Raw genomic sequence first — 10,176 nt, forward strand, 5'->3', positions numbered from 1 at the left:
TTTGTGTGCAAACGTGATGATTTTTTCATTCATCTGTGATCAAGAGATCAAGGAAAATGTCATCTCTTTTCAATAGAAGGGTCATGATTACCTAAATTAATTTAATTTTACACAAATAATTGACTCTTCCTTGGCTAATTTATTGAAAAAAAACATGTAACCTTTTTCCTGAAGCAAACAAGTGTAATGGTTTTCTCAAGTTTAGGAAAAAGTTGGTCTCACATCTTTATACAATCGAAAAAAATATCAAAAGAAGTCTTTAACAAGTGTTTGATTTATATTTTTTAACACTCATATTATTCCTCAAAGTTTATGCTGAATGAATAAATAAAAACTTTCGTCTAAGTTAAGGACTTTCTACAATTAGCATTCTTCGTAAATGATACGAGTCATATATTATACGTTTGAAAATTGAATGTTTACTTATTTTTTTAAACAAAAATATTATTAATATTTTTGTAAAAAAATAAATAAGTAAAAATGAATAACCACAAAGTAAATGCTTTAAATTTGATTAACATTGAAAATATTAAATGTTAAATTTATTCGTAAAGTGGAATTTTTTGGAGAGAGATAATGAAACACCATATATTTATTAAACGATGCAAAACATTCAGAATTTAATAAATTTGATATGACCTTTTTTATTAAAATACCGAATCAAATGTTCATTTTCAAATACAACAAACATTTGTTCATGTGACACGCGTTTTGAAGCATCAAAACAAATGTCAAACATATTCGCTTTGGTTTTCCACATTTGGTGTAGATATATGTTTTACTTGTTCAAAATATATATGAGTATGTCATATGTAAAATCTGCAAAATATCATTTAAAGCAAATATAAAATATTGTCCGCCTCCGTAGTGTAATGGTCAGAACGCTCGGTTACCGTTCTGGAGGTCCCGGATTCGATTCCCAAGGGGGGTAAAATAAATATAAGTGATTTTTTCACTTTAATGTTTATTCAATATTACCCTGGACTGATACCTGAAGCGGAGGGCTGATCACCTTTTCTTCATGTGTAAACAATCAAGATAACACTGCGTTTATATGACGCAGTGCCCCATGCACCATTGGGGTGCGGATAATGGTTTTGTTATTATTATTATTATAAAATATTAAAGTATGAATTTGCTTTTGTTTAAGCTTTCAGTATCCAGTAAATTCCACAGATTCGTGTAATTTAGTAAAATATACGAATGTATTGCTTAAGGTTAGCAGTATGGAGCAGGAAAATACAGGTGATCCATTTGTCGACTGTATACCAAAACAGGGTGATGGAGGACCTCAATGGCAATCAAAATAACACCCACGTATGTTCAGGGATTCTGGAGTCCTTCAACTATCCTTTTTGTCTAACTCCTGAAGTTAGATAACACAGATCTTTCAGCGAGTGGGTAATGAAAGAATGGTACTTTCTTTCACAATCCCATCTCTAAAAACAGTAATTCCGAGTACAATACTTGTGAAGTTTACAAGAATTACCAATTTTGACTTTGTAAAAGTATCTTTTTTGACATCTTATCAAAGATGAAGAACAATATGGAAGCTTGGGCATTTACGAGGCTGACGGCTGTAAATAAATTAACTGGCCAAATTATAAGCTAAAATAATAAAAATGAAAATGATATTTTCTGGCGCTTTTCATGTGTGTGATTATAATCCAGGATTCGGAACTCACTCAAATTCGGATTGCACACAATGGAAAAAATATATATAAAAACATAGCATAATTAAGAATAATGAAATAACACTTTACGTGAAATAAAATGAAGTGAAATTAAAGCTCAATAAAGTACTTTTAAGATCAAGATATAGATTTTTTAAAATCATATATGTATGATTATGATCTATTTTCACAAAAATGTAAAATTTATTTTAACGAATATATAAATGTAGGAAATTATATTTACATATAACTATAAGTAAAAAAAATATGTGCATGTATAAATTGTACAAACACTGAAATCTAAAGACAAAAGATTTGAATTCATATAAACATAGGTACTTGTAAATACAGATGTAATTGATTTAATGTTCGTAAATATACTTACTACCTTAAATATAATACGCAACTGAAAATTGTCTGCAAACTTTCGAAATATATGACGTTAAAATATGAAAGTAGGTACCTTCTAGTGGTTATAAGGGGAATGTTAAAATTGTTAAGACTAACGCTTTTAATATGTAACCTTAAACGATTTTATTTCACTAATTAGCAAAAGCTTCGTGGAATTTTCGTGCGTACGAATTATCTGATAATTACAACCTCCTGTTGTCACGTGATAAGTTAAAACAATCGCATATGCTCGGGATTCATCCTATCATAAGGGATGATCACATTATTAGACTCAACGGTAAGGGTGAGGGTGAGAGTGCAATTAACGAGGATCTTGCTACCAACCCTTAATAATTGTAATTTCGGTCGAAATCGTTTTCAAATTATCCACAAATCGCTTGATTAATATCCCAACATAAAAGGGTATTTAAATTAATACATTTTTAAATTGAAATATGTTATTTAATTAAATAATTTGGAATAACCTGCGTTGCTTTCAAAGCATATACAAAAGTCAGTATATATCATATAAAGGTACTAGTCCAGAGTAATATAAAATTTTGATCAAAATTTATTTTTAAATCATTTAAATACATTGCGTTGTTATGTCATAGATATTTAATATTTTCACTGCTTCACAAGCACTGTAAATTAAACATATTCGAAGGTTTTTGTTTTTTTCTATGTCTTTCTTTTCTATTTATCCACAGTGAGCCACAGAAACGCATGTCATAATACAGGTAGTATACAATAATAAACGTTTGACTAAAAAAAAGTATTTCGGTCAAGACACGTGCAATCAACCGACACTCCTTTAAAATCTCTGCTTTTGAACGAGCAGTGTTCGCGGAAAGCATCAACTCGAGTACCGCTAGTATATTTCGAGTTGTTTGCGTTACATAAGATAAACAACATAACAGAACTCGTCAGTTGCAGCATGACATTTTTTATTGGAATTAATTAAAAATTCGTTGGAAATTGCAAAAAGTTTATAAATTTTTGTTGTTTTTTATTTTGTTTTTTTTTGTTAGGTCAAGTGATCTTCCATCCCTTATGTCACTGCGACCAAATTAGGTCTGTTGTGACCTCCCTCTGTAACACAGCTCACTCTCAAGACCTACATGTGCCATGTAACTCACGACCTGTCTTGGTGGTAAGAACTTCACCTTCTCGGAGTCCAGTAATGGTCCTCCTAGGATGTGACTTCGTTCGCGAGCGAGTGCGTCACAATTATAGAGAATGTGGATTGGTGTTTCGTTATCCTCCACACAAAATCTGCATACTGGGGAGTCATGTAGTCTAATTTTTGTCACATGGTTCCTCAGTCTGCAGTGTCCTGTCAAAATCCCAGTTTGGATCCTTATTTGTATTTTGCTAAGCTTTAGAACTTCTGTGGTGAATTTCCGGTTGTTAATGTTTTCATTATTATTGTAATTCTCTACTTCTTCTTTGTGTCACCTGGGAGAAACCTTGTCTATCCTGGGCAGCACGAAACAGGTCCTTCATCCGTTTGTTATTAGGCTTGCTTTATATTTTTATTATTATAGATATTTTTTTTACTTTTTCTTTAATTAATGCAAACTCTTTCAATAAAAAATACAAAAACATGTATTTTTAGTTCTATTTTTAGGAAAAAAATCCGAGCTTTAAGTGGTTAAGAAATTCCCATTCAAAAGTGAGTATGTTACTATATACTGAGTCGGGTTGTGGTCCCGTGGTCAGTGTCTCAGACTCTTAAGTCAGAGTTTCTCGGTTCAAACCCTCACTACCACAATTTGATACCTATTTCTTATAATAAACCGCTTAGGCTCACAGAAATAGTATGTAATTGAAATATTGGTGTAAATAATAAAAACACAAATATTTCCCTTTTTAAAAAAAAACTAGTTAATATTTCGTCTAATTGCCTACCTGGAGTAATTGACAAGCACACTAGACAATGCAATTAGTTAATCAATGAGTACTTACGGTAATGGGTAATAATATTATATTGGATAATATAATACACCCGTATCAAGAGCCTACTTGAAGTATAACCTACTATAGTGATCAAAAGTACGACACGTACCAATATTATTTTCAACGATACAATACTACAATTTGAAAAACATTACGAAAATATTCCCAAATTACTATAACAAGATACAATATTGATAAAGTTACGTATTTTTATGTTAATTCAAAATTTATTTACATACTCGTATTTTCAAATTATCTTCGATTGAATACATACAAGGTGGCACAAAATCAATAAAAAAATGTTATAATTTTTGCAAATTACGTCGTACGTCAATGATATTTGACATTTGTTAGCTAAACAGCTGCCGTAGGACAAACAGATTGATATGTGTACCGACATTAGCGGCAGCCACCTGACGGATATCATATTTTCCACTTAACGAAGGCTATAACGAAATAACTAAAAACGGATAGTAAAAAAAAATGTTTTGAATGAATGAAAAATGCAAGAAAAAGGACACTTATTAATAATGAATTCATTTTATTTTAAACCAGTGGGTTTTAATGTAATAGCCTTAAACATTATCTACGAAACGTCAGCTAAGCAACTAATAATAAATTATTATCCGACTGTCCCCGAAATTTTTACCACCTGTGTACATGCGTACACTACTTGATATTACGGTGTGGACCACCTTGAATAGACTAGAGTCATGTCATCTTGAAGATGCATCCTCTCAGCACACACGTGCATGACACGTGAAGGCATTTAGTTAATTGAAAGCCAAGGACACTGACAGTTTGAAGAGTATCGATTATGTACAGACACACACAAAGATAAACACATACACACAGATACATACACGCATACTCGTATTTATACAAATTAAGCCAAAAATATTTCCTTTGAACGCAGCGTCAGATTGCCTAGTCAAATTTGACGGATCCGTTAGGGTTGCATAGCTATCGAACGTAATTTTTACACATTTATATATATGTATGTATGTATGTGTATATGAAATAAATACATTAATTTATTTTGTGTATATTTTATTCAATATAAATGTTTTTTGAATGATATACACATACTCGTACAAAATAAATTAATATATTGTATGTCGAAGAAAATAATATGTTATAATTATACATAACAAATAATTGTTTTGTAAAAGTTTACTTTTGTTATTTCAATGAAAAATATATTTGATTGAAGTACGAGTATTGCTCGAAATTCGAAGTACTCATACATATTCAAGCATTAAAATCGTATTTTTATGTGCAATATTTTAAAACTTTATTTCTATACAGTGCACTCAGTATTTAATAAATAAAATAAATAAAATAAAAAACATAAAACATTTTTGATCATCAAAATTGTTTCATTCAAACCGCTTTATTTTCATACTGAAGTACTTGAAAATAAATTAATGTTTTTTTTTATTAATACAATAAATATTATGGATACTAAGCCGCAACTCGCGTTGATCCGAAACATAAAATATATAGTTAAGTCACATTATAGATACCCTGTATTGTAAAGGGAGCTTTGGTTTACCATTTTTACATTCGAAAATAAATATTCTCCTTTAAGTATTAATCCCGCCTCGGCTCGCAACAAAGGGGTATAAAAACAATATTTCCAGGCTACACGGGAGATTTTTTTAATGTCGAAATATTGCCTTTGTTTAAAACGGTGTGACTATTTTTGAACGCACCTTTTTTCACCCTGTAAATATTGCTGTGTCCTTTCCCGTTGATGATCAAAGCACAGGGGCCGCGCGGTTCTCTGTAATTAAGCACAAGCCTGGCTCCGAATGTGCGCAGGCCATGGAGCTTTTGTAGTCCTCCGCCGGACTCCATTTTATATACCAGTGACTCTTGCTGAAAACGCGGGGATGAAAAAACATTTTTTTTTATTAAGTGGAAAAACTACTTATTTATTTTTATATTTATTAATTAAATAAGTTGTTTTTATACTTAAATGTAAAAACAACTCCTTACTGCAGAAAATCGAGATTTGTGGACAGATATATGGACACACTTAAAATGTTGTTAATAAAATAAATAAATATAATAAACAAACACAGATATATATTTTTAAGAGATTTAAATGCTTAAAAATAAGTTTCATGAATTAAACACGTATTGATCAAGGAAAAAAAACACATAAAAAAAATAAAAATAAATGATAGTAGCCACAAATGTAAAAAATCAAATATAAGTCCTTTTCCAAGGAAAAGAGATAAATCTCTTAATTGGAGAAAATTGAGAATAAATTTTAAGATTGCAAAGTAGAAATATCTAAATAATGAATTACATATATTATTAAAAAAAACTCTTGTAACTATAATAAATAAGTTTAAATAAAAACCATACCAATTTTTTTTTTAAATCAACATTTCCAATCCGGGGTTTGGATCTTTCATAAAAATAAAAAGTCTCTGCTTAATTAAAGCTTTTCACAATCCACATAGATGGCTGTTGTGAAATCATATAAGTATACTGTGTTGCGAGATTGATCAATATATCTATGTAGTTGTTTCAAAATTTTGAGTTGTGTGGTTGTCAATCAATGGTAGAATTGGTGAATGTTGCACGTGTGTAAAGTGATCACTTAAACATCTTATGACAGGTCGTAAGCCATGTAAATACTCTTCTTCATCTATGTAAAGATGTCGATTTAAAAAAATCTTTATAATAATACTTACGACTTTTTTGGCATTTTGTTATCTAGTTTTGAGAACTAAAAATGTTCTCATCAACAGGTTAAAAAGTTAAAATACAAACTTTTTGTATTTTTACCATAATATTATTATTTACATAAGCGAAGAAATATACTTACTAATTCTTTTTTAGAAGGATTTTGGGCTATAATTAAAATAAAATAATTTATTCCTTTCAATACATCACATGATACAGCATCTTCTGTTTTAATTGTGTGCTTTTCATCAAAATGTGTTTCAGACCATTTATATATTCTGAAAAAAATAACAAGAATTTAGTCAGTTTTATTTAATGATGTTTATTTTAAAATTTATTCATTAAAAAAAGTACTGCTAATAACCTAAGGTTTAATATAAAAAATATTTGTTTGGTTAATTTTAATTTACTTTGTTTAAATTATTTTATTTAAAAAAAAATGTAATACGAGCTCCCTCTCCAAATACAATTACCTACTTTATAAGCGAGGTAGAAACGTTATATTTGAAATGTATTCTATATTTACCAACTATTTTGTATTACTTAAATATGTATTTTGTAAAAAAATCAATAAAAAAAATATTGGTGAAATCTTTATTGTGTAATTTTCTTAATTGCGTTTTATAAATGGTCCACAAAATAAATAAACATGGCGGTGAAAGACAAGCCCTGTAAATACCCAGACTTCTATATTCTTCTTTATCTTTGTTGAGATGTCAAAATGTAATAATACCTCCTGAATGGAGAAACCCAGATTTGTCAGTGAGGATTTGGACACCCCCAAAATGTTGTACACATGCATTTCTGTTAGTATAGTATATCCATATGGATATAAAAAGCAGTAACATATGGACACTTTGCAGGTTTTTAACGTTTGTGATGTGTTAAGATGACTCAAAGACGAAAGGTCCACCATGTATGATAAAGGTATGAACAGGCTTTTTACTTTTAATTGGACCTTTTAAAAAACAAATTGGAAGCCTAAATTAGACGTCTCACAAATCAAATTAGATGTTTTACCAAGCTTACTGAATGTCATATTTTATTTTATAAAAAAAGTTACTATTTTTAAAAATATATTTAAATTGGTTTTGAAAAACTTGTCCGATAACTTGAGTACACATCGCGCGCAAGGCGCCACGCAGGCTTGCCAACTTGACGACCAATGCATTTGCTAGTCTTAATAATAAAATATTTTGGCAGGTATTCATACTGCCGGTATATATAGTGCTAATATGAATATGTGTTAAAAATCTATTTATATAAATATATATATATATATATATATATATATATATATATATATATATATATATATATATATATATATATATATATATATATATATATATACATATATATATATATATATATATATATATATTATATATATATATATATATATATATATATATATATATATATATATATATATATATATATATATATATATATATATATATATATATATATATATATATATAATATATATATATATATATATATATATATATATATATATATATATATATATATATATATATATATATATATATATATATATATATATATATATATATATATATATATATATATATATATATATATATATATATATATATATATATATATATATATATATATATATATATATATATATATATATATATTATATATATTTATATATATATATATATATATATATATATATATATATATATATATATATATATATATATATATATATATATATATATATATATATATATATATATATATATATATATATATATATATATATATATATATATATATATATATATATATATATATATATATATATATATATATATATATATATATATATATATATATATATATATATATATATATATATATATATATATATATATATATATATATATATATATATATATATATATATATATATATATATATATATATATATATATATATATATATACAGGCGCCGTGGCGTGATTGGGTAGACACTCGACTGCGAAACTGGGGTCGCGGGTTCAATTTCCGCCAGTTGCAAAACAAATTCAATAAATATTTATTTTCAATTGGTTTGGGTGTTTGTGGTGTATTTTTCACATTTACCTTACCTAACATTTAAACGTCAATATTCTTATTATGATTTGTGAGGCAATCAATTTGGTTTGTAAAATGTCAAATTTGAACAGAAAAACCTCTAATAGTAATAGACTTTATTTTATAATTACATTGAATCGACGATTCCCCCTTTTCTATGACGGTAGAGTATAAAAAGTGACAGATCATCATCGTGCTGTAAAAATTTGGCTGCAATTATCTTGTTCCCTTCGCTAGATATTTTTTGCAGTCTTTTTGATCGCTTCCACCTTCCGCTGGCTCCATGAGGATCAATTGGGAGATAAATCAATTCCGCAATAAATGAGTGTGCAAAAAGTAGAAATGATCCATTTCGATATTCTGTACTCTGAAAAATTAAAACCATTATAATCTTAAAAAAAAATTAAATAATATTTTATTAAGTATTTTGACCATCTTTCATTGGATCGTCTGCAGTAATAAATATTGTTGTTTATGTTAAATAAGAACAAGTGCTTTTAAAAAAATCTTTATTTGATTTTGTTGTTAAAATGTCAATTTTTCTTGTATGTATTTATTTTGACCCCTCTGGAAATCAAACCCGGGGTCTCACCTTTAGAATGGTAGACAAAAAATGTGCTAATCACTACCATAAAAATTTTACTGAAAAACTTGTGGACAATTTTTAATGAATTACCTCAACGAATAAAACAGGTTCCTCGATATCCAATATGTGAGCGAATTCCATATACACTGTGCCTTCGGTGTGCTTATGAAGATGGAAAATATTGTCATCTACTATTAATTCCTTTTCTCCTGATACATCGTAAATTCTTGGCTGACTAGTGACGTCATCAGGAAGGATGTGACCGGATATAGATCCAACATTAATTGTGACTTGTTCGTTATCTAAAAGTATAAACATCTTTGATAAAAAAAATCCACACAATTTTTGAAAAAACGATACAAGGCTGTTCAAAAAATATCATTGATTAAATTTCATTAATTGTATTACTGTAATTGCTTCTCAAACCACTTCTTTTCCTCCGTGTATGACGATTGTCTCCTGACAGTCTCTCCAAGTAACTGATCGTCTCATAGTACTGGTCCTGAAGAAGCCTTCCCCACTCTCCAGGATTCTCACTCCACGTGTCACTGGCACTAGTCGGCTGACAATTAATCTAAAAAAAAGAAGACAAAATGATTGCGTTAGAAGTGACACACATTATTAAAAAAACGTCTGAGTTTAGTTTTTTTTACACTTAAATGTCAAAAATCCTCAATTTTCAGTTGTGCATGTTTTCGGAATGCCCAGAAAATGTACCATATCCCACCAAAAGCGGCATATTTTTAACTTAAT

At 28.3% G+C, this 10,176-nt stretch overlaps 1 protein-coding gene and 1 long non-coding RNA gene across 2 annotated transcripts in view; one reads left to right on the forward strand and one right to left on the reverse strand.

Moving 5' to 3' along the window:
* The window catches only part of LOC148313636 (dopamine D2-like receptor), a 487,962-nt gene that overhangs the window by 252,612 nt on the left and 225,174 nt on the right, over nucleotides 1-10,176 (forward strand). The window lies entirely within an intron of this gene.
* On the reverse strand, nucleotides 5,585-9,197 carry LOC148313638 (uncharacterized). Its single transcript, XR_015837505.1, has 3 exons — nucleotides 8,969-9,197; nucleotides 6,865-7,000; nucleotides 5,585-5,903 (listed from the first exon to the last, which is right to left on the reverse strand). It is a non-coding gene; the product is annotated as an uncharacterized LOC148313638 (long non-coding RNA).

Source organism: Brachycentrus maculatus, unplaced genomic scaffold (assembly GCF_059751285.1).
Source record: "Brachycentrus maculatus isolate JH-2025_06_01 unplaced genomic scaffold, ASM5975128v1 h1tg000007l, whole genome shotgun sequence".
NCBI classification, from domain to species: Eukaryota; Metazoa; Arthropoda; class Insecta; order Trichoptera; family Brachycentridae; genus Brachycentrus; species Brachycentrus maculatus.